Here is a 22,440-nt window from a genome sequence, read left to right as displayed (position 1 = left end):
ATGGCACAGCCAAAAAAAAAAAAACAAAAACCCAAAATAACAACTTAAGCCTAGACAATCAGCTACACAATGAACAAGCCCTGTTTTGCGGTGTTTGCCAATTTCCATGTTGTAACTACTCCTACTGTGGCCAATTTCGTGCCTCTAACATGACAAAACTGAACACAGTGTTGGGAAGAGATGCAGTAGTACACCAATATAAAATATTTCCACCATACAGGAGTAATAGGTATACATAACCTCAAGAACATAGATAATAATAAAATGGTAAAATAATAGTTATAGTAAAAGCTTGGAAGGACTGATGATGAAGCTGAAGCTCCGATACTCTGACCACCTGATGAGAAGAGTCAACTCCTTGGAAAAGACCCTGATACTGAGAAAGATTGAAGGCAGGAGGAGAAGGAGGTGACAGAGGATGAGATGGTTGGATGGCATCGCCAAGTCAATGGACATGAGTTTGAGCAAACTCTGGGAGATAGTGAAGGACAGGGAAGCCTGGCGTACTGCAGTCCAAAGGGTCGCAAAGAGCTGGACGTGACTGAGCGACTGAACAGCAATAGTAAAATAGTAAAAGTAGTAATTAGGAAGTTGAGTTTTATTTTCAATTTAATGTACTTAATTGTAAGTTTATATAATTTAATTTAAAAACTGATTTTATTGAATTATATTTGATTTGCAGTGCTGTGCCATGTAGATTTCTTAATATTTATTTATTTTTATTAATTTATTTGGCTGTGCCAGGTCTTAGTTGCTGCACGAGGGATCTTTAGTTGAGGCATGTGAATTTTTAGCTGTGGCACATAGGATCTATTTCCCTGACCAGGGATCAAGCCTGGGCCTCCTGCATTGGGAGCAGGAAGTCTTAGCCATGGGCCACCAGGGAGGTCCCCTAATTTAATTTTTTTATATGAGTGTGCTCAACAGCTGACTCTAGAAATTTGACCATTGGCTCTTGTAAGCAGGCATAAACCAGCTCTGGCACAGAAAATCAGATGGGTCTTATAAGTGGGAGAAGCCGGGGGAGTGTGTCTGAGGGAAGTTGGACAGCACCTCCTACCTTAAGATTCCCTGGTAGCTCAGCTGGTAAAGAATCCGCCTGCAATACAGGAGACCCCAGTTCAATTCTTGGGTCAGGAAGAACTGTTGGAGAAGAGATAGGTTACCCAATCCACACCAGTATTCTTGGGTTTCCCTGGTGGCTCAGCTGGTAAAGAAACCGCCTTCAATGTGGGAGACCTGGGTTTGATCCCTGTGTTGGAAAGAGCCCCTGGAGAAGGGAGAGGCTACCCACTCCAGTATTCTGGCCTGGAGAATTACATGGACTGTATAGTCCATGGGGTTGTGAAGAGTCGGACACGCCCTAGTGACTTTCACTTTCACTTTTTTTCCTACCCTAAGCCAAAAACCACTAACCAGGTCCCGCCAGCCATTGTCTATGGTATGTAGTGTAGCTAGATCACCCAACGTTTCAAAAGAAGCCAGAAATGTGGATTTTTATGTGATTCTCTTGACTTTAAAAAGATTGGCAACAAATCAAGACATTTTTGAAAACACAGTGCTAGCCAGTCAAAACACATTTATGTGCAGAATTCAGCCCACGGGTTTCCATTTGTGACCTCAGCATTCACTTGCGCCTTTCAGGCTGACCTGTTGGGGACCCACTGAGCTGGGCTGGGGTGAGAGTGAGGTGAGGGAGGCAGTAGCCTCAGGCACAAAATTGAAGGAATGCCAAAAACTCACTAATTAAGATAAAAACATATTTTAAAAAATTTAAACGAACGCAAAAAAAAAAAATTCTTGTTGAACACAATAATGTTCTCTATACAGACAGGATCAGTGACAGTATTGTGCCAGGCCACATTAGGGCCTGAGGCAAAAAGAAAAATCTGTACTACTGATCTGGAACTAGAGGAGCTTGAGAACATTTCCAAGCACTGCCACTCTCTGGCCCTGTATCCTAGAGTTTGAGGGAAGGGCAGGGATCCCCTAAGAAATGGCCTGGAAGTCTTCCCAGGCCTCGGTTCTTCTTACTAGCCTCTATGATCGTGGCTCTAAGGAAAGCCCAGAGAAGTCTGTCCAGCAGCCTCCTGCAACCCCGGAAGGTCTGAGTTCAGAGGAAGAACTGGACCCACCAGAGGTGAGACGGAAAACCTGGGGACTCACTGCTCCTAACTGCAGGGTCCTTGCTGTGTGACCTTGGCCAGTTGATTGGAGATTCAATTTTCTGTGATGTGGGGTTTTGCTCTGCTCCCTGACTTCTAGCCAGTCACAGCATCTTGTTTACCTCTCTTGCAGTTTTTCATTTTGGATCTTAGAATCTGCAGGTCAGCTCTATCATCCCCTGCTCCAAGCAAGAAAACAGTTTGCTTAGCCTAAACCAGTGGTTCTCAATTTTGTTACCCAGAGGCTATTTGGCAATGAAGATTTAAAATATATATATTTATTTATTTGTCTGTGTTAGTCTTAGTTGCAGGATTCAAACTCTTAGTTGTGGCGTGCGGGATCTAGTTTCCTGACCAGGGATCAAACCCAGGCCCCTCACATTGGGAGTATGGAGTCTTAGCTACTGAATCACCAGGGAAATCCCAGTGGGAACACTTTTGATTGCCACGACTGGAGATGGCTGCTGCTACTGCTGCTGCTAAGTTGCGTCAGTCATGTCTGACTCCGTGCGACCCCATAGATGGCAGCCCACCAGGCTCCCCCATCCCTGGGATTCTCCAGGCAAGAACACTGGAGTGGGTTGCCATTTCCTTCTCCAATGCATGCAAGTGAAGAGTGAAAGTGAAGTCGCTCAGTCGTGTCTGACTCCTCGAGACCCCTGGACTGCAGCCCACCAGGCTCCTCCGTCCATGGGATTCTCCAGGCAAGAGTACCGGAGTGGGTTGCCATTGCCTTCAACTGGAGATGAAGTCAGGTGCTATTGGCATCTAGTAAATAGAAGCCAGAGATGCTGCTAAACCTCCTTCAATGCAGAGGACAGTCCCCTGTAAAGGAGAATTATCAGGTCCAAAATGTCAATGTGCTAAGGTTGAAGCTGGGGTTGAGAAACCCGGGCTGGGCACAGATAGATCTCTGCCCCATTTTCAAAGTTCTCCTGAGAGATTGTGTTCTCATCCATTGTCTTAAAGCCCTGGTAACCAGAAACATCAACACTTGTTCACTCATGTTGAGAACTTGACGTTTTGAAAGTTAAGGAGAGGGACTTCCCTAATGGTCCAGAGGCTAAGACTCCACGTTCCCAATGCAGGGGGCCAGAGTTTGAACTCGATCACGCATGCTGCAATTAGAAGTTTACATGTCAAGCCTAGAAGATGTAGAGTGCTGCAACTAAGATCTGGCACAATCAAATAAATAAACAAAAATAAATAAGTATTTTTTTTAAAGAAAGAAAGTTAAGGGGGATAGAAATGTTCTAGGGACGGCTCCAGGATCCTGTTTAGGAGACAAGGGGAGGGAAGGCAATGAAGTCAGTGGTGAAGGCTGGAGTCCTATCTAGCCCCTGAGTTTGCACAATAAGCCAAGCTGCTGGTTTATTTAGAGTGTGCATTTGGGAGCCTGAAAGATGGGGTTGATGGTGATAACGGGTGTCAATGTTATGTTGCAGGAAGGAGGACCCCTTCCAGGGCCCGAAACTGGGCTCTTGTCTAACACTCGGAAATGAATTGTCCGAGGAGACACATGTGCTGACAAAGCAAGAGACTTTATTGGGAAAGGGCACCCAGGTGGAGAGCAGTAGGGTAAGGGAACTCAGGCGAACTGCTCTGCCGTGTGGCTCGCAGTCTCGGGTTTTATGGTGATGGGATTAGTTTTGGGGTGGTCTTTGGCCAATCATTCTAATTCAGAGTCTTTCCTGGTGGCGCATGCATCGCTCAGCCAAGATGGATGCTAACGAGAGGGATTCTGGGAAGTGGATGGACACGCGGTGTCTCCTTTTAACCTTTCCCGAACTCTTGCTGTTGGGGGTGGCTTATTAGTTCCCTATTCCTTATCAGGATCTCCTGTCATAAAACAACTCATGCAAGTGGTTACTATGGTGCCTGGCCAGGGTGGGCGGTTTCAATCAGTGTGCTTCCCCTAACAACTATGTTTAGTCGCTAAGTCACGATGATTCTTTTGCAATTCCGTGGAGCCCGCCAGGCTCCTCTGTCCACGGGATTTCCCAGGAATGAATACTGGATTGGGTTGCAGTTTCCTTCTCCAGGGAAATCTTCCTGACCCAGGGATTGACCCTGCGTCTCCTGCATTGGCAGGCAGTTTCTTTACCACTGAGCCACCAGGGAAGCCAAGGGATGTCAATGCCCATCCCCCAAACTATTCTTGGAAATATTTTCAGTAATTCCCAGGATGAGAAGCTACAGACATGTAAAGTCAGATAAGATTTTTACAATGTGAGGCCTTAAAGAGGGTCCACCTGGCAAGAATGGGGGCTGTCAGACCTATCTCTTCCAGATCCTGCCATGGGGACTAAAGTTATTTGTGACCCTGGAACCTGGAGGAAAAACTATCTAAGTTGTGGATAGTCTGCTGTGGCCTCTTGGGAAAAACATGCCTGGTGCTATGTAAGTCTGAAAAAAAAAGTGCCCAGGACAGCTGGAAGGTTCAAAATCTCATCAGTCAGGAACATTTCTGCGGAAGCCCAGTTGTAGCATTTAAGCGTGCAGACTGTCTTGGTTAATTCGCGGTTGTGTTGGGGAGAAACTTGGAGAGTTGCTGCGTCCATCCTTTCCTCCTCCGTGTCCTTTTCTCTGCCAGTTTGTTCTTCTTGTCCTTGTCAGGCAGCAAGTGGCACGCCTGGGCGTCAGGCACAGATGGAACTGGAGCTCTTGCTGAGGGCCAGAAATAGTTATGCAAATATCTGGCTGCTGGGGCTTTATATTCTCCCCCTTCCCCTCCTCTTCCTTCCCCTTACTTCAATTCCTTCCTTAAAGCTTGAGATTTCAGGGATCCAGACTGGAGCTCCTGGGGTCTTCTCACTTCCTAGAGGCACAGGTCCTGGTGGGAGAGAGAATTCTCCCCTAGTGCCTGGAGGCTGCAGCCCAGGACCCCAACCTGAGGTCACACAGGCCTTTGGCCATCTACCTCACCCACCTGGTGCTGGGGGCCTTTACGGGGTTGGTCCTCCTGCTGGGGCAATCCCCTCTGTTTGGGGTGGATGTTCCATGCTTATTTCATGGCTGTTCCTACCCCGACCCCTCGTACTAAAAAAGATGATCCCCCTGAATTGGGGGTGAGAGTGGGCTGCTTCCTCCTGAACCTGGTGGAGCTGCAGTTCTTCCCCTGCCAGTGGGGTCTTTCCCCGCCAGCACCTTCTTGTGGCCTGCATCGGGTGCTCCCACTTCTGGGCCGGCCTGCTCATCCTCCCCTGCTCCCTTCTAACAAGACAGCCCTGGGTTCCAGGAGCCCTCCTGCATGGAGGTGTAGCAGCTGGCAAAGTGCAGACCCCAGCATGGCGTGCTTCAGGCTCACTGCCTAATAGTGAGAGGCAACCAGCTCAAGGGAGCAGCAGAGACCTGATGTCTGACTGGGCAAAAAACCCTGCACTGGCCATCACTCTCCTGCCTGATCCTTGAGGTTGGGGAATGTGGCATGGGAGTGGGGAACCCTGCTTCCTCCCGAAAGCATTACCTCAACAGATATAAGATAGCAAAGTGATTAAGAGCAAGGTTTCTGGGTCCGGACTGCCTGCGTTCAAATCCCAGATCTGCCAGGTACCAGCTGGATAGCTTTGGACAAGTTGCTTAACCTCTCTGTGCCTCAGTTCTTTCATCTGAAAAAAAAAAGGTAGGGGGGATAAAAATGAACCCTGCCTTCTAAGAACACTGTGAAGATGAGTTTATAAATGTAAAGTACTTGCCAATAGTAGCTGATTGCAATAAACATTAGCCACTGTATTTTTTTTTTTTTCTTTTAATATTTATTTATTTAGCTGAACCGGGTCTTAGTTGCAGCTTGCAGGATCTTTGATTTTCACTGTGGCATGTGAGATCTAGTTCCCTGACCAGGGATTGAACCCAGGCCTCCTGTTTTGGGAGCTCGGAGTGTTAGCCACTGGACCAGCAGGGCAGTCCCTATCCATTGTGTTAACCTTAGCTCTCTGGAGAGTTGCTTTTGCCTTGCTGTCTCATGCACCCAGAACTGTGAAATCAACTACTAATTCCTCCCTCACTTGCTCCTATGGCTATTGTTAGCTGAGTCCCCACACAGATCCTCCTTCCCAATCTCTCCTACGCTGTCCCCCTCCTTCCAGTCCCCCCATCACCTCCCTGGCTCAGACCTGCCTTCACTGCCATTGCTGAACCTGCCCAGCACCTTCCTGCCTGAACAGTCCCCTCCCTCCCTCCCAACCAGCACTTGCCTCCTGGTCAGCACTCCAGCTGAATTAACCACCTGAAGCTCCTCAACCTGGCATCCAGCGTCTTCTATGAGTCAGCCCCAACCTCACTCGCTATCCACTCTTTCCCATTCCAGCCACACTAGGGGCCATGCCTGGACTTTCTTCCCACCCTTTGCTCCAGTCCCTCCTGGGGAGCTCTGCCCTGGTCAGCTTTAGGACCAAACTAACTGGGTTCCAGCTCTGCTTTGCCACTCACTGGCTGTGTGATCTAGGACAAGCAGCTAGGGGTTTGGGGGCTCTTTTCTGTATAAAAAGAGACTGACAGGGACTTCCCCGGTGGCCCAGTGGTTAAGGCTTCACCTTCCAGTGCAGGGGGTGTGGGTTCAATCCCTGGTCTGGGAGCTAAGATCCTACATGCGTCTTGGCCAAAAAAACAAAGCATAAAACAGAAACAATAGTGTAACAAATTCAATAAAGACTTTAAAAAGAGGTCCACATCAAAAAAAAAAATCTTAAAAGAAAGAGAGACTAATAATACCCACTTCACAGCGTTGTTGTGAGGATTAAACAAGATAATAAAGTAAATAAAGTGCCAGGTGCACAATGCTCCTTGGCAAGCAGTGCTCTTACCATCTAAATCCTACTATTATAGGCTCTGATCCTAGCCTCTGTCTGTGAAGCCTTCCTTGACTCCTCCTCTGCTCTGTTGCTCCTCTGAGCCTCCATGACGATTTCACTCGACAATTAATTACACACTGCTGTGACTCCCCTTGACCGTGGCCTTCAGTGGTTATTTCCATCCATCCTGCTGTGTGACTTTGCATGTATCTCTGATGTCTTTGCATCTCAGTCGCAGGAGGGGGAAAGGTGCTGTGCTTTGTGGAAAGAGGACACACAGTCCTGCTCTTAACAGTGCTTTGCAGGGAATAGCGGCTTGATGCATCTATCCTGATTTATCCTGATATTGTTAGGCCAGAATTGGGAGTGGCCAAACAGGGCTTCGTCTGAAGCATGTCAGAAAACCACAGGAGATGGTATTCCTCTGTCTCCTTCCACAACTTGGGGCAATTTTTAACAATCATTTAACAGCTACGAAAGTTCTTTCCAAGGTCTAATTAGAGTCCTGCTTGCTGCAGTGGAAGCTATTCTCCTTGGGCCTCAGGCAGTTCGTGTCTAGGTCCTGAGTAGCGGTGAGCTACTGCTTTTTGTTGTTGTTCAGTCACTCAGTTGTGTCCGACTCTTTGTGAGCCCATGGGCTGCAGCATGCCAGGCTTCCCTGTCCTTCACTATCTCTGGAGTTTGCTCGAACTCATGTCCATTGAGTTGATGATGCCATCCAACCATCTCGTCCTCTGTTGCCCCTTCTCTTCCTGCCTTCAATCTTTCCCAGCATCAGGGTCTTTTCCAATGAGTCTGTTCTTTGCATCGGGTGGCCAAAGTATTGGAGCTTCAGCTTCAGCATCAGTCCTTCCAGTGAATATTCAGGGTTGATTTCCTTTTGGATTTACTGATTTGATCTCCTTGCTAACCAAGGGATTCTCAAGAGTCTTCTCCAGCACCAAAATTCAAAAGCATCAATTCTTCGGCGTTCAGCCTTCTTCATGGTCCAACTCTCATATCCGCACATGACTGCTGGAAAACCGTAGCTTTGGCTAGGTGGACCTTTGTCGGCAAAGTGAGATCTCTGATTTTTGGACTGCCATGAACAACCATGAAAGGCAAAAAGTGCCTTTGGGTTATGTTAATAAGCTTGGACACTATTCCTTAGGCCATGGGTTAGCAAAGTGTAGTCCTTGGGCCAAATTTGGCCCACATCTTTTTTTTTTTTGTGGCTGCACTGGGTCTTCATTGCTGCACTCAGGTTTTCTCTAGTTGTGGCAAACAGGGGCTGCTCTCTAGCTGTGGTGCACAGGCTTCTCATTGCAGTGGCTTCTCTTGTTGCAGAGCAGGGGCTCTAGGGCACGCAGACTTTAGTAGCTGCGCCTCACAGGCTCTAAAGTTTGGGCTCAGTAGGTACAAGGACTTAGTTGCCCACGGCATGTGGAATTTTCCCAGACCAGGGATCGAACCAATGTCCTCTGCATTAGCAGAAGGATTCTTAACCATTGGACCAACAGGGAAGTCCCCACCATCTGTTTTTATAAATAAACTGTTTTTGGGACACAGACATGATCATTGGTTTCTATATTGTCTACGGCTGCTTTTGTGCTGCATAGAAATGACTAGTTGAGACATGTGAAAAGCCTAAAATATTTACTATCAGACACTTTACAAAAAAGTTGGCTGATCCCTGTACTAGGCCATCAGAAGCCCTTGAAGAATTCCAAGCCGGGGAGTGACATGATCGAGTTGGTATTTTAGGAACATCACTGGAAGATGTGTCAGAGGGGATGAGGAGGGAGCAGGTGGCTGTGAGGAGATTGTTGCAATTGTCTGGTCAAGAACTGATGAGGCCTGAACTGAGGCAGTGCAATGGGGATGGATAAACGATGCAGGCTGGAGAGATAGTTAATGAGAAGAACCAATAGGACATGAGCTCTGAGAAGGAGGGGATGGAGGGAGAGGGAGGAGGCAGGGGGAGTGGATTTCTGGCTTTACTGACTGAGGGTTAGAGTCATCAACCAAAAGGAAGAAGTCAGCGAGGAAGACTTGTACACTTGGCTTTGGATACAGTTTACTTGGGGTATTTGCAAGAGATGGGGAAAGTACCAAGCCCTCTAGTGTGATGTCTGCCATGGAAATTTGCGAGTTATCCATGGCTTGGGAGGTATTTGGGGGTCCTGGGAATGAACAAGATCTCCTAAGAAGGGGGTGCAAGATCCAAAGTACAGAACACAAGGAAGAAATCCTAGGAAGCACCAACACCGAAAGACAAACAGAAGTATGTCCAGCAAAGAGATTCAGAAGAAGAGATTCTATGGGCCAAGTTGAGAAGAAAAGTCAGGTCAAATAGGCAGCAGTGAGCAAGCCTGAGAGGCAGTCCCTAGATTAGCAATTGGTAGGTCATGGTTTGGGTGACTAACTTGTCCCATTTTGCATGGAACTTTCTGTTTTGACACTGAAAAATCCCATATCTCCAGGGAACCCTCAGTGTTGGCATTAACAGTTTGTTGCTCTTCTACTGACATCACCAAGAATGATGTCAAGAAAAGTTTAGCTTGCAAAGTACCCCACCAGGACTTCCTTGGTGGTTCAGTGGTTAAGACTCCACGATCCCAATGTAGGTGGTCTGGGTTCGATTCCTGGTCAGGGAACTAGATTCCACATGTTGAAACAAAAAGGTCCCGCATGCTATAATGAAGATCGACGATCCCACACGCTGCAGCCAACACCTGGTGCAGCCAAATGAATACATTAAAAAAACATTTTTTAAAAGTAACTAACTTCCGGAGACATTATTTTCCCATTGAGCTGACAAACCTATATCCTAGTTGGATCCTCTTTGAGTCACTGCTAGCATGATGAAAACATGAAGCTCTCTCTTGGTACAGCGCTTGACCATTACACAACTTTATTCCATCCTTACAACAACCCTGCGAGGTAGGAGTTCACAGCCCTAATTTTATTGGAATGGAAGCTGAGCGGTTAAGCTCTCATGGCAAAATAGGCTCAATTTCAAGCCTCATAACTCCAGAAGCCCATGTCCTGGCTGCCTCCACAGCTCTGCTTGTAGATGTTTATAATCTAGAACACTGGGCTGGAGGCTGGTGGGACTGTGGATCCCCTGCTTGTTGCAGAGTTAGGCAAAGGCCATGAAATTCTTGGGAGCATGGATTGAACCCTATAACTATGTGCAGATCAATACAGAAGGAGTAAGGCTGCAGGTTCAAACAAAAGTAGACATATAAACTGAGGCCATCAAAGTTGTGTAAGAGGACCCATATTCTATGCAATAGCTGGGTTCTTTTTTTTTTTTTTAACTGCACTTGAGTGGCTTGTAGGGTCTTAGTTCAACCACCAGGGTTTGAACCTAGGCCCCAGTAGTGACAACTCCAAGTCCTAACCATTGGACTGCCCAGGGAACTCCCAATAGCTAGGCTCTTTTAAATATTGTTTTATTGTAGTAAAATATGCATAACATAGGGCTTTTCTGATAGCTTAGTTGGTAAAGAATCCACTTGCAATGCGGAAGACCTGGGTTCAATCCCTGGTCTTGGGATGATTGGTCAGGGTTGGGACGATCCCCTGGAAAAGGGAAAGGCTACCCACTCCAGTATTCTAGCCTGGAGGATTCCATGGACTGTATAGTCCATGGGGTCACAAAGAGTCGGACTCGACTGAGTGACTTTCACTCACTCATAATGCATAACATAACATTTACCATTTTTACCATTAAGTGTATAATTCAGCATCATTAGTTACTTTCATAATGTTGTACAAGCATCACCGCTATTCATTTCCATTAGTTTTTCATCATCCCCAACAGAAACTCTGTACCCATTAAACAAGGACTCCCCATTTCCTCCTCCCCTAGACTCTGGTAGCCTCTACTCTACTTTCTGCCTCTATGAATTTGCATATTCTAGGTACCTCGTGTGAGTGGACTCATATAGCATTTGTACTTCTGTATACGGCTTCTTTCGTTTAGCATAATGTCCTTAAGGCTCAATCATGTTGCAGCCTGTGTCAGAATTTTTCCTTCTTTTTTATGGCTGAGTGATATTTCATTGTATAAATGCCACGTTTTGTTCACCCATACGTCTGTTGAGGGATGGGCTCTTTTCATATTCTTATACTTCTAATAAAGTTAATCATATATTTCTAATGTTTTTAAGTGTCATTTGAGAGACAAGGATACTATATGCTTCCTAAAAAAAGAAGACCATGCCACCTATGAAGTATTTGTCCCTTCAAAATAAAACTCAAATCTGCTCAAGCCTCTAGATTTGCCAATATACAGGAAATACAGAGGCCTGAGTATCATATTAAACTACCCTATGGGGATGCCATCAACAAAATCCAGACAGGAAAATCTGTAGGATAAATGACCTAGTTTCTTCTACAGATAAGTTGCAAGGGGAAAAAATATAGAGATAGGAGAGATAAAAAAGATATAAGAGATACTTAACAGTCTTGTCCTGCGAATATTCTCGCTCCTCTAATTTTGTAATAATTTGGGCAGGCTAAACATGTGCTACACTGAGACCATGTTTGTGTCTCCAGACCTAGATCTTTCCTTAGTTCTGGTTTTATAAATGCCGGTAGTAAATTAAGCCTGACTTATACAATGCATCTTATGTGGAAAATGTCTGTGACTCCAGGTATCTGACCAAACGTGAGAAATTACTGAATAACTAGTATAATAATGGGCTTTCCAGGTGGCTTAGTAGTAAAGAATCCGCCTGCCAATGCAGGAGACAAAGGAGACGTGGGTTTGATCCTTGGGTTGGAAGATCCCCTGGAGGAGGAAAGGGCAATCCATTTCCGTATTCTTGCTGAAATAATCCCATGGACAGAAAAGCCTGGTTGCAAAGAGTCAGACACGACTGAGCAACTGAGCACACATGCAGCGTAACATTTGAAGATAACCATTGCTAATTTGATGATTACCTGTTGCCGTTAAAAGAATTGGGCTTCCCTGATGGTTCAGACAGTAAAGAATCTGCCTGCAATGTGGGAGATCTGGGTTCAATCCCTGGGTTGGGAAGATCCCCTGGAGGAGGGCATGGAAACCCACTCCAGTATTCTTGCCTGGAGAATCCCATGGTAAGAGGAGCCTGGCAGGCTACAGCCCATGGGGTAGCAAAGAGTCAGACACGACTGAGAGCGACTAACACTTTCACTTCTTCACTTTCATTAAGTGAATTATATTTTTTTTAAAAAGTCAATTAACTGCAACATGTGAATCTTGATTCAATCAAACAAGTAGTTTTTTAAAAAAAATGTTATGGAGATAATTGGAAATTTGAACACTGATTTTCTGATGATATCAGCGAATTATTGTTAAAAAATTTTGAGTTTGACAATAGTATGTGGTTTTGTTTTTAAAAAAGTCCTTATCTTTTAGACACATACACTAAAATGTTTTCAGATGAAGTGATATGATATTTGTTTTATATAATTTGGAATTTGTTTTAAGGTTATGGGAGGGAGTAGAGTTGAAATAAGATTTCCATGAGTTCATAACTATTGAAACTTTGTGATGGATAATCAGGGGTTTGTTGTCTTATTTTGTTTGCTTTCGTCTGTGTTTGGACTTCCTCAAAATAAAACTTTTTTTCCTTTTCTCTACACAGGCTCTTTGTTGCAGTGCACAGGCTTAGTTGTCCCAGGGAATGTGGGATCTTAGGTCCCCAACAGGGACTGAACCCACATCCCCTGCATTGGAAGGTGGATTCTTAACCACTGGAGCACCAGGGAAGTCCTCCCAAATAAAACTTTTTAATGTCATTTCAGAGATACACTCCTTTATTTTGGGCTGACCTTCGGCAGGTGCTCTCTTCCTAGGATTTAGCTTCAAGTTCCCTAAAGAGCATTCTCCACCCACATTCCAAGTGTCTGTACAAAAGAATAAAGGATCTTATGCTAATAAATGCATTTTAAGGAACAGTATTCAATATGTGTTCTTGTCATCTGAACGTCACTTGTTATCAGGCAGCTATGCAATTCTGTGGGCTTGAAAAAAATGGCTTGCCTAGGAATTTTCCTGGTGGTCCAGGGGTTAAAACTTCACCTTCAGTGCAGAGGGTGCAGGTTCGATCCCTGGCTGGGGATCTAAGACCCCACATGTCTCACGGCCAAAAAGCCAAAACATAAAACAGAAGCAATATTGTAACAAATTCAGTAAAGACTTAAAAAAAATTGTCCACATTAAATATATATATATATATATGTATATAGTTTTTAAAATGACTTTCCTACCTGCAATCCTTTCTGGAGGGTCATGTTGTGGTAGCTTACTATGTGACAAATATCATCTACATGCTCTACATTTTCCATTTCTCCTAAGCCTCACAGTACCTCTATGACTTACACATTATTATCAGCCTCCATTTTACAGATGGGGAGAGTCAGAGAGATTAACAAGGGCTGACATCTGTTAACCATTTACGATCTGTCAAGTACTGGGCTAATTGCTCTAAATGAATTTGCTTGTTTTATCCTTACATGCTTATGAGGTAGGCACTATTATTATCCCCATTTTATAGATGAGGCAATTGAGGCTTAGAGAGGCAAAGGAACTCGCTAACAGCTGCTAGACCAAGTGTTCCACTCTGCCCTGAACACAGCCCAGTCGCGTGATTCAGAGCAAGCATTCCGGGCTCCGCTACTTATTAGCTGTGTAGCCTTGGGTAAATTATTTCATCTTCCTCAGCCTGGTTTCTAATGTGCAAGATGGGGATAAAAACATCACCTCCCTGGTGGGATGGTGGGGTAGGGTGTTGGGGGGGCGTGATGGGAGGGAGACTTAAGAGGAAGGGAATATATGTATACATACAGCTGATTCACATTGTTGTACAGCAGAAACTAACACAACACTGTAAGGCAATTATCAGCTCAGTTCAGTCACTCAGTCGTGTCCAACTCTTTGCAACCCCATGAATCGCGGCACGCCAGGCCTCCCTGTCCATCACCAACTCCCGGAGTTCACTCAGACTCACGTCCATCAAGTCGGTGATGCCATCCAGCATCTCATCCTCTGTCGTCCCCTTCTCCTCCTGCCCCCAATCCCTCCCAGCATCAGAGTCTTTTCCAATGAGTCAGCTCTTTGCATGAGGTGGCCAAAGTACTGGAGTTTCAGCTTTAGCAATTATACTAAATATAAAGCAATTATACTCCAATGAAAAAAATAATTTTAAAAAATATAAAAAAGAACATCACCTCTGTAATAGGGTGAGACTGAGCACTAAATGAGACAATTCTGGCCAAGGGGTTAGCATGATGGTGACCTACTGTGAGGGTTCAATTGTTGTAATCAATTTTTATTATCACCAGGCTTCTTGCTCAGGGCGCTTTTCCACTCAAGTCAGATTGCTTTGGGAGCTTAGGAATTTTCTGGAAAAACCAGCCTTTCTGTGGTCATCTGAGCTATTTTAAGTGGACACTGCTGTGCCGTTTTTCTATGAGGGGTGGAGGGGACTACACTTTTACTTAGAACCAGTACAGGGATTATTCTGACCTATGAGACGTGAAAGATTAAAAACAAGTGAGCTTGAGGCAAAATCGTTGTGGGTGTTGCCCTGGTGTTTCGTTCTTGCCAGGTCTCTGAAATCAGTTCCTGGTCCAGGCTGGAGGAGCTCTTAGGAACATCGTGTAATACTCCAAGTGCCCTGATGTGGACATACATAAACAAAGCAGGTGTTAATATCTCTGTTTATTCACTGCCATGATATAGGGAAAAAACATGGGCTCTGAGCCTTGGGGACCTCAATCTGAATCCCGATGCTGCCACTGGCAGGCTGTTTCCTTAGCTGAGAGTTGGGAAGGTTATGACAATAAAGCTAAAAGTTACAGAATGCTTCCTATATGCTGGGCCCTTTTTACTCATTAACTCACTGAATTATTTTAAAAGTTGGTAAACTTTATTTTTTAAAGCCATTTTATTTTTTAGGCTGTGCCACACAGCACATAGGATCTTAGTTCCCCTACCAGGGATCGAACCTATGTTCCCTGCAGTGGAAGTGTGATGTCCTAGCCACTAGACTGCCAGGGAATTCCCTTTAAAGCAATAGCAGAACTGAGCTCAAAGTACAGTGTTCCCATAATACCCTCTTCACCTCCCCACACACAGCCTCCCCACTGTCAACACCCTGCACCAGCGTGGGACAGTTGTCACACCTGATAAACATACACAGCACATCATCATCGCTTAGCCTATAGTCTACATTAGGGGTCACTCTTGGTGTTTACATTCTGTTGGTTTGGATAAAAGTATCAGGACATGCATCCATCATTGTAGTACCAAATAGAGTAGTTTCGCTGCCCTAAAAATCCTATGTGCCCTGCCTGTTCATCCCTCCCTTATCACAACCCTGACAACACCTGATCTTTTTATTGTCTCCACAGTTTTACCACAGAGTTGGAATCATATAGCCTTGTCACATTGATTTCTCTTGCTTAATAATATGCATGCTCCACCATGTCTTTTCATGGCTTAACAGTTTATTTCTGAATAAGAATACATTGTCTGGATAAAATAAAATGTCTGTTTAACCATTCAGCTACTGAAGGATATCTCGGTTGCTTGTTAAGTGTTGGCAATTATATATAAAGCTGTTGTAAACATCCGTGTGCAGATGTCTGTGTGGATATGTTCTCAACTCCGTTAGGTAAAGAACAAGGACAATTGCTGCGTCATATGGATAGAGTGTGTTTAGCTTTATAAGAAACTGCCAAACTGTCTCCCAAAGAAGCTGTGCCATTTTGCATTCCCATCAGCAATGAATGAGAGTTCCTGTTGCCCCTCACCCCCTCTAGCATTGGGCATTGTCTGTGTTCCAGTCATTGGCCTTTCTAACAGATGTGTAATGGTATCTTGTTGTTTTAATTTGCGATTCTCTATGACATGTGTCGGAGAAGGCAATGGCACCCCATTCCAGTACTCTTGCCTGGAAAATCCATAGACCGAGGAGCCTGGTAGGCTGCAGTCCATGGGGTCGCGAAGAGTCAGACACGACTGAGCGACTTCCCTTTCACTTTTCTCTTTCATGCATGGGAGAAGGAAATGGCAACCCACTCCAGTGTTCTTGCCTGGAGAATCCCAGGGATGGGGGAGCCTCGTGGGCTGCCGTCTATGGGGTCGCACAGAGTCGGACACGACTGAAACAACTTAGCAGCAGCAGCAGCATGACACGTGTACCTTGGACAGCAAGGAGACCAAACCAGACAATCCTAAAGGAAATCAACCCTGAGTATTCATTGGAAGGACTGATGCTGAAGCTGAAGCTCCCAGCACTTTGGCCACCTGACGATAAGATCCGACTCATTGGAAAAGTGCTTGAAGCTGCGAAAGATTGAGGGCAGGTGAAGGGGGTGGCAGAGAATAAGGTAGTTAGATTCCATCACCGACTCAACAGACATGAGTTTGAGCAAACTCCCAGAGATAGTGAAGGACAGGGAAGCCTAGCGTGCTGCAGTCCATGGGGTCGCAAAGAATCGGACATGACTTAGCGACTGAACAACAAGATGACATGTGATGAAGAACATCTTTTCAAATGCTTATTTACCATCTGTATATCTCCTTTGGTGAAGTGTATATTCAGGTTTTGGGTCCATTTTTAAATCGGATCATTTGTTTTCTTATTGAATTTTAAGAGTTCTTTGTATATTTTGGATAACAGTTCTTTATCAGATGTTTTTTGCAAGTATTTTCTCCCAGTCTTTGGTTTGTCTTCTCATTCTCTTGACATTGTCTTTTACGAAGCAGAAGTTTTTAATTTTAATTTTAATGAAGTCTAGCTTCTTATTAATTCTTTCTTCTTCTCATTGTTTCATAAATTGTGCCTCTGATACTGTATATGAAAAATCATCACCATATTCAAAATCAGCTAGGTTTCCTCCTGTGTTAACTTTCTACAGCTTTGTGGATATGTTTAGGTCTATGACTCATTTTAATTTTTGTGAAGGGTGTAAGGTATGTGTCTAGACTCTTGTTTTTTTTTTGCCTGTGGAGGATGTCCAGTTGTTTTAGCACCATTTGTTGAGAAGACTAAATTCATTTGATTTTCAAACTAAACTTTGAGGTGGGCATTTTTAGCCCATATTTTTCAGATTAAAAAACTGAGGCACAGAGAGGTTTTGTAAGTCACTCAGAGTAATACAGGCAGACATGACAGAGCTGAGATTTGATCCCAGGCAACCTGACTCTTGAGTCCATGCATTCAATCCCTATCTATAAAAATAATGTCTCCTTAATAGGTTTGTAGTGAGGAAGAGACATAGTGTTTAGCACATGGTACGTGCTCAGAAAGCAATTGTGATAGTCATTGTGCTCCCTAGCTTCCCAGGTTTCATTGAAGCGTCATGTCCTCAGAGCAGCTTTCTTTCATTCCTTCAGCCAAATGAGCCATCCATCACAGCATCATCTCATCATCCAAGGGATGACAGTGTGGTGAATCCTGTGGGCATGCTAAGTCGCTTTAGTCATGTCTGACTCTTTGCCACCCATGGACGGAGCCTGCCAGTCTCCTCTGTCCTTGGGATTCTCCAGGCAAGAATACTGAAGTGGGTTGCCACGCCCTCCTCCATGGGATCTTTCTGACCCAGGGATCGAACCCGCGTCCCCTGCATTGGCAGGCAGGTTCTTTACCACTAGGGCCATCTAGGAAGCCCGTGGTGAATCCTACTGAGGTCAAAGTTCACCCCTCGCCCTCACCATGTGAGTTCCCTAGAGAGAGGGTCCAAATCTGATATCTCTCTGTTCCTCAGAGTGCCTGGTGCTGCCCTTGGCACTTGGCAGGGTCTCAGCCCAAGTGTGTTGAATTAAGTTTGGATTGCGTGCTATTCCTTTATTCAAGATGCACATTCTGGGTGTGGTCTATTCCTCAGGATCGCCCAGCTAATCCTCAGCTCTTAGCTCCTGAATCCCCTCGCTTGAACCTTCCCTGGTGTGTCAGGTTGAGCCACCTCTGCCTGGAGAAGTTCCGGGTTGGGCTGTTTATGGAGGCAGCTGCCCTTGTCTGCTACACCCTTCTTCCTGCACCACCCGGCTCAGTTTCTTCCACATTCTGGGTACCTCCCTTCAGTATGGACACCGCCTGTAGAAGCACCCACCTCTCTCTCTCAGCTCAAGACGTAAGCCCTTTCTTGGAAACCTGTTCTCTAAATGCCTCTGGCCTCTTTGGGAGAGTCTAACACTCCTTCTCAATGGGTAGAGCAGCTCACCTGATATTGACAGGACATGAGGACCCAGGGGCAGACCTCATTCCTAAGAGCTTCTGAAGCTGTTAATTTTGGTATTGTTGGGCTCCTTTAGGGAGTGCGAGCCACTTATGGCTATCACCGGTGGGTCTTGGTTCACCCCATAGACAGCTCCACCTGAAGCATGCCTCTCTCAAACCAGCCCACCAGGAATCTGGGGGGTACATCCTGCCAGTACCCCCTTGGCAGCCCCTGCTTTGGACTGGGCCGTACGGCATCCTCCAGCATCATCCTGCGTCTGCCTCTGCAGAGCTGCTCTGGGGAGATGTGACCCGCAAGACTCACCTGGACAGCACTGCCCCGGGAAGGCACCCTCTTGGACACAGCCAGCATAGTCCACTGGCGCCCGCCTAGGACAGGGCCTGTTTTATACACTCAGCGTGACCCCAGTGCCCGCCCTGAGCGCGCCCAGCAGCCTCGGTTGCCCGGTGCACAGAACCTCCAGGCAGGGCCTGTGGGACCCTCACAGAGGTCTCCAGGGCAGTGCCGGGTGCCGCCTGGCCCGCTCTGGAGGCGCGCCCAGGCGCTGCCAGGAAGGCCGACCGTTTATCCCCGGAGCCGCCAGCAGGGAGCTCCCTTTCGGTTCGGCTCGCGCGGCCGCGGGGGGCGGCGCTGCGCTGCGCCGCGCTGCGCTCCTGCCCGGACCGGGCCGGGGCCGCTGGATGCCGCGTCTCCGCTCCTGCTCCCTGCCGGGCGGGCTCCAGTGGCCGGTGAGTGCGGGGCGGCGGGGGCGACCGCTCGGTGACCGGCCGGGCCCGGGGTGGGGGTGGAGGGGCGGCGGGGCGGGCTCGGGCCGGGAAGGCGGGCGGGCGGCGGGGCCCGCCGGCTCCTCCTCCTCCTCCTCCTCTCCTGTCCCCTGGAAGCGGCGGCCCGGACTCCCGGCTCTGGTCCCTGGCCGCGCCGCGAAGCTCGGCGCCGGGGACGCGGGGCCGATCCGGAGCGGGGCGGGAGGGCGAGCTCCCGCCCCTTTGCCTGCTCGAGCGGCGCTGGGAGGCCGGACAGGGTGGCCTTCAGTTTGGGAGGGTTCGGGGCTGGGGGGAGCCCAGGTGGCCCCGAGCTGCGGGGTGCAGGCTGCAGCCTGGGGGTGTAAGGAGAATTCTTGAGGCCAGTCCCAGGCACCCTCCTCGACAAACCGATGGACCGAGGTTCGGAGGAAGAGCCCTTTATCCCTCCCAGCGGCCTTCAACCCTTTCACTGCCAGGCCGACACCGGGCTCCTCTCAAAGGAGCAGCTGCCAGACAGCTGGCAAAACAATGGAGACCCTGCTTGCCTGGGCCCCCTCTCCTTGGGACAGAAGATGAGGTCGGGGGGGGTGGGGGCGGTGAACCGTAGGCTGCGGGGATTAGGGCGTGCAGGCTGCCCCCTGCAACTGGCAGCTCACCTCGCTTCTCCCTGCCAAGGGGTGGGGTACGTGTGGGAAGGTCGGCCCGCCTGCCCCAGGCCTCTGGGAGAGACTGACCCGACGCCCCGCCCTGCGAACCTGTCATGCCAGTTGCTTCACCAATGGGAAGGGGAGGTGGTAAGGTTCGAGATCGCGCCCCCCGCCCCCACCCCCCCCCCCCGCCGCCCCAACCCCGCACGCCGCACCGCCCTGCTGGGGGTCCTGCTGGGTGCTGCTGGTACCCAGCCTGGTAAAGAGTGGGTGCTGTTCCTGGCTGAGATAAGGCCTGCAGGGACACACTGCATATTGGGGCTTTGTTGGGGGTGGGGTGGACTGGGGGCTGGGGGTGTCACCCTGTTGCAAGGCACATGTGTCCTGCTGATTAGTTGGAGAGGCTGCCAGTAGGGAGGGGGAGGATGGGGAAGGCTGCCAGCTGGGTTTTGAAGCGGTGCTCCTTTTGCCTGGTCACTTGGCCAATGGGGCATGTGTTTGGCAGTGTCCTCGTGGTTTGTGTTTGTGCACGGAGGCCTGGGAGGATGCTTCCTAGGAGGAGCTCTCCTGCCTAAGGTCTTCCTGCCTTCAGATGGTTCCCCCCAAATTATGGAATCGCATTTGCTCCGCTCTTCACTATGGCAATGATTTATATGGATTCATTTTGTCTTTTGGAGTGCCTGGTATGCTGGTGGCTGAGGAGGCCTAGTAAAACCCCCATATAAAGAGTTAAATGAGCTGAGTGTGTATGCACTGCAGTCAGGCTGGTCAGGACGAAAGGTCGTCCAGGTGATTAAGAGCAAGATCACCTTAGCAAGACATTGAATCTAGATAGTCAAGCTGCCTTTCCAGGTGCTTGCCAGGTCTGGAGCCCTTTTCTTGGGCAGGTTGGTATCCTGTTGTCATGGCAATGGGCTCTGCCTTGCCTCCTGTTCTCCACCCTCTTAGCTCAGAAGTTGCTTTCTATTTGGGGATATTGAAAGTTACTCTCCTGAAGTCTCTGGCTTCCGGACAGACCTCACTGGCTCTTTGTCAGTGGCCTGCCACCTCCCCAGCTTCCCCTTTGTCCTTTTGTGATGAAGACTTTCCAGGAAATATCCTCCTGGTTGCTGGACATGACTGGTTGGTTATATATAGCCTCGGGTGGAGGTGTGCTTGTCCATTTGGGGTTAGGAACATTGAAGCTGGGGCTCAATTCCAAGAAGATGGTGGGGAAAACTATTGTGTTGGGGGGTTTAGGGGAATGAGAAGGGTCACAGGTGAGAGTGCAGGGTGGGTGAGGGAGGAGGGGAATGTTGATGGTCACTTCCTGTGGGAGCTTTGAGCTTTGAACAATCAATGACCTGGCGCCTGGCAGCTCTGAATATCTGGTTTGTTTATAGTCTCTTGGCCTGGCTCAGGTGCCAGGGTATGTGACCGAGGGCTTCCTCTCATGCTCCAGGCTGTCCTCAGAAGCCTTCAAGTGTATATGCCCTTCCTGAATCCTGCCTGCTCCCTTAACCTCACTGCCTGGCAGTTGGGGCAGCCAGCCTGTTGCCTGGAGCCCCCTTCATTGGATGAGTTTGTGGCTGCTCATTGAGGGGTGCGTGTGTCTTCAGAAAGGTGAATCTGAAAACTCCAGTTTTCTCCCCAGAGGCAGACATCTGAAGGTGGACTGGGAGGGGCAGAACTGGGACTTGTGTGAAAGGGAGAATCCAACGGGCTTGGGTGGAGCAGAGAGTTGTTGGAACTCAGGAAGCCTTGATCCAGGCTTGCTGTGTCACAGGTCTCCAGGGCAGCAGGGCTGTGCTGACTCTTTCTCAACCAGAGGTCAGTCCCCTGCCAGACCTCCCTCACCTGGAGTGGACACCACAGACTGGAGCCAGAGCATCCGAGTGAGCAGGGTCCCGTGGGTGGCCCTGGGGCCCAGGCCTTGTCCTAGGCCTCTCCTGGATGTGGCGGGTAAAGCCGAGGGGCTCTGGCCCCATGTAGTTTAAACATTTGAGGGGACCGGAGGGCCCAGCCCACACTGTGCTATGATTAACAGGCTTCCCCCCGACTTGGGTTGGGGGCTTGATGGAGCTTTTAAGTTCTGCTTTGCATCAGGCCCTGGGGTTCTTTATGGCCTGCTCACTGCACCTCCCCGCCCACCCCCTTCACCATTTTTTGAGGCAGCCTAAATTAGAGGGTGAGTTGGTGCAGTGGTGGGAGCTGGATTGGGAAGGGTGGGGAGCAGACCTGAAAACCCCACCCCCCACCCCCACTTTCCTGTCTTTTCCCTTGAGGTAGGAATTGTGTGGCTTGTAAATTATACACATTCCCTTGACATTTCAAATAGTTTACAGTCAGGCAGCAGTTTAAATTGTGGACTGACGATTTTATAGGGCCCAGGGCCCTTTCTCTCAGTCAAGTACTTTAGAGTCACTCTCAAGGAATTGTTTTTGTTATTCTCTAGTATTCAGAGATGTCGGATAACTGGGCTGTTGGTCATGCAGCCAGTCAGCAGGAGAGCGGGATTCGAACCTGCCGTGTGTGGTTGAACGGAATACCTCTTCGGCAAAGGCCATGTCTGAAGTCTCAGGCCCCTGGAGATTTTGGAGTTGGACTAGCTGAGGTCTAGAGAGAGGACGGGACTGGTTCAAGGTCACCCCGGAGGTGGGGTGTGGGGATGTCAGCTGAGGTTAGTGCCCTGCGGGCTGCGGCAGGCCCCGCGTGGGGCCGAGGAGGCGCACCTGGAAGAGCCGCGGGGGACCTGGCGGGGCTGCTGGCGTAGCTCCTGCACTTGTTTCTCCCGGGACCTGCGGGATGGTTGCGTTCCAGGGGAGACCGTATCGCTGCGGAGGCGCCGCGGGGCCGCGGCTGCCCCGGACCGGGCCGCCTGGAGGTGCCA

General features: G+C 48.2%; 1 protein-coding gene, 1 long non-coding RNA gene and 1 other non-coding gene across 11 annotated transcripts in view; 2 read left to right on the top strand and 1 right to left on the bottom strand.

The window, feature by feature from the left end:
* Positions 1–692: 692 nt before the first annotated feature.
* On the bottom strand, positions 693–18,787 carry LOC139177517 (uncharacterized). The gene is made up of 4 exons (XR_011561944.1): positions 18,485–18,787; positions 5,632–5,773; positions 4,916–4,998; positions 693–4,832 (listed from the first exon to the last, which is right to left on the bottom strand). It is a non-coding gene; the product is annotated as an uncharacterized lncRNA (long non-coding RNA).
* On the top strand, positions 11,419–11,550 carry LOC139177831 (small nucleolar RNA SNORA72). Its single transcript, XR_011562298.1, has one exon. It is a non-coding gene; the product is annotated as a small nucleolar RNA SNORA72 (small nucleolar RNA).
* A 2-nt stretch (positions 18,788–18,789) lies between the features above and the next one.
* Positions 18,790–22,440, top strand: part of MYO18A (myosin XVIIIA) — a 101,260-nt gene continuing 97,609 nt past the window's right edge. For all 9 annotated transcript variants that reach the window (XR_011561943.1, XM_070772776.1, XM_070772775.1 and 6 more), the window contains exon 1: positions 18,790–18,909. The gene's annotated coding sequence lies outside the window, so the exon portion shown is untranslated. The remainder of the gene's footprint in view (positions 18,910–22,440) is intronic.

This window comes from Bos indicus, chromosome 19 (assembly GCF_029378745.1).
Source record: "Bos indicus isolate NIAB-ARS_2022 breed Sahiwal x Tharparkar chromosome 19, NIAB-ARS_B.indTharparkar_mat_pri_1.0, whole genome shotgun sequence".
NCBI classification, from domain to species: domain Eukaryota; kingdom Metazoa; phylum Chordata; class Mammalia; order Artiodactyla; family Bovidae; genus Bos; species Bos indicus.
Note: the sequence above shows the minus strand (reverse complement) of the source record. Positions and strands in the feature narration are given on the sequence as shown.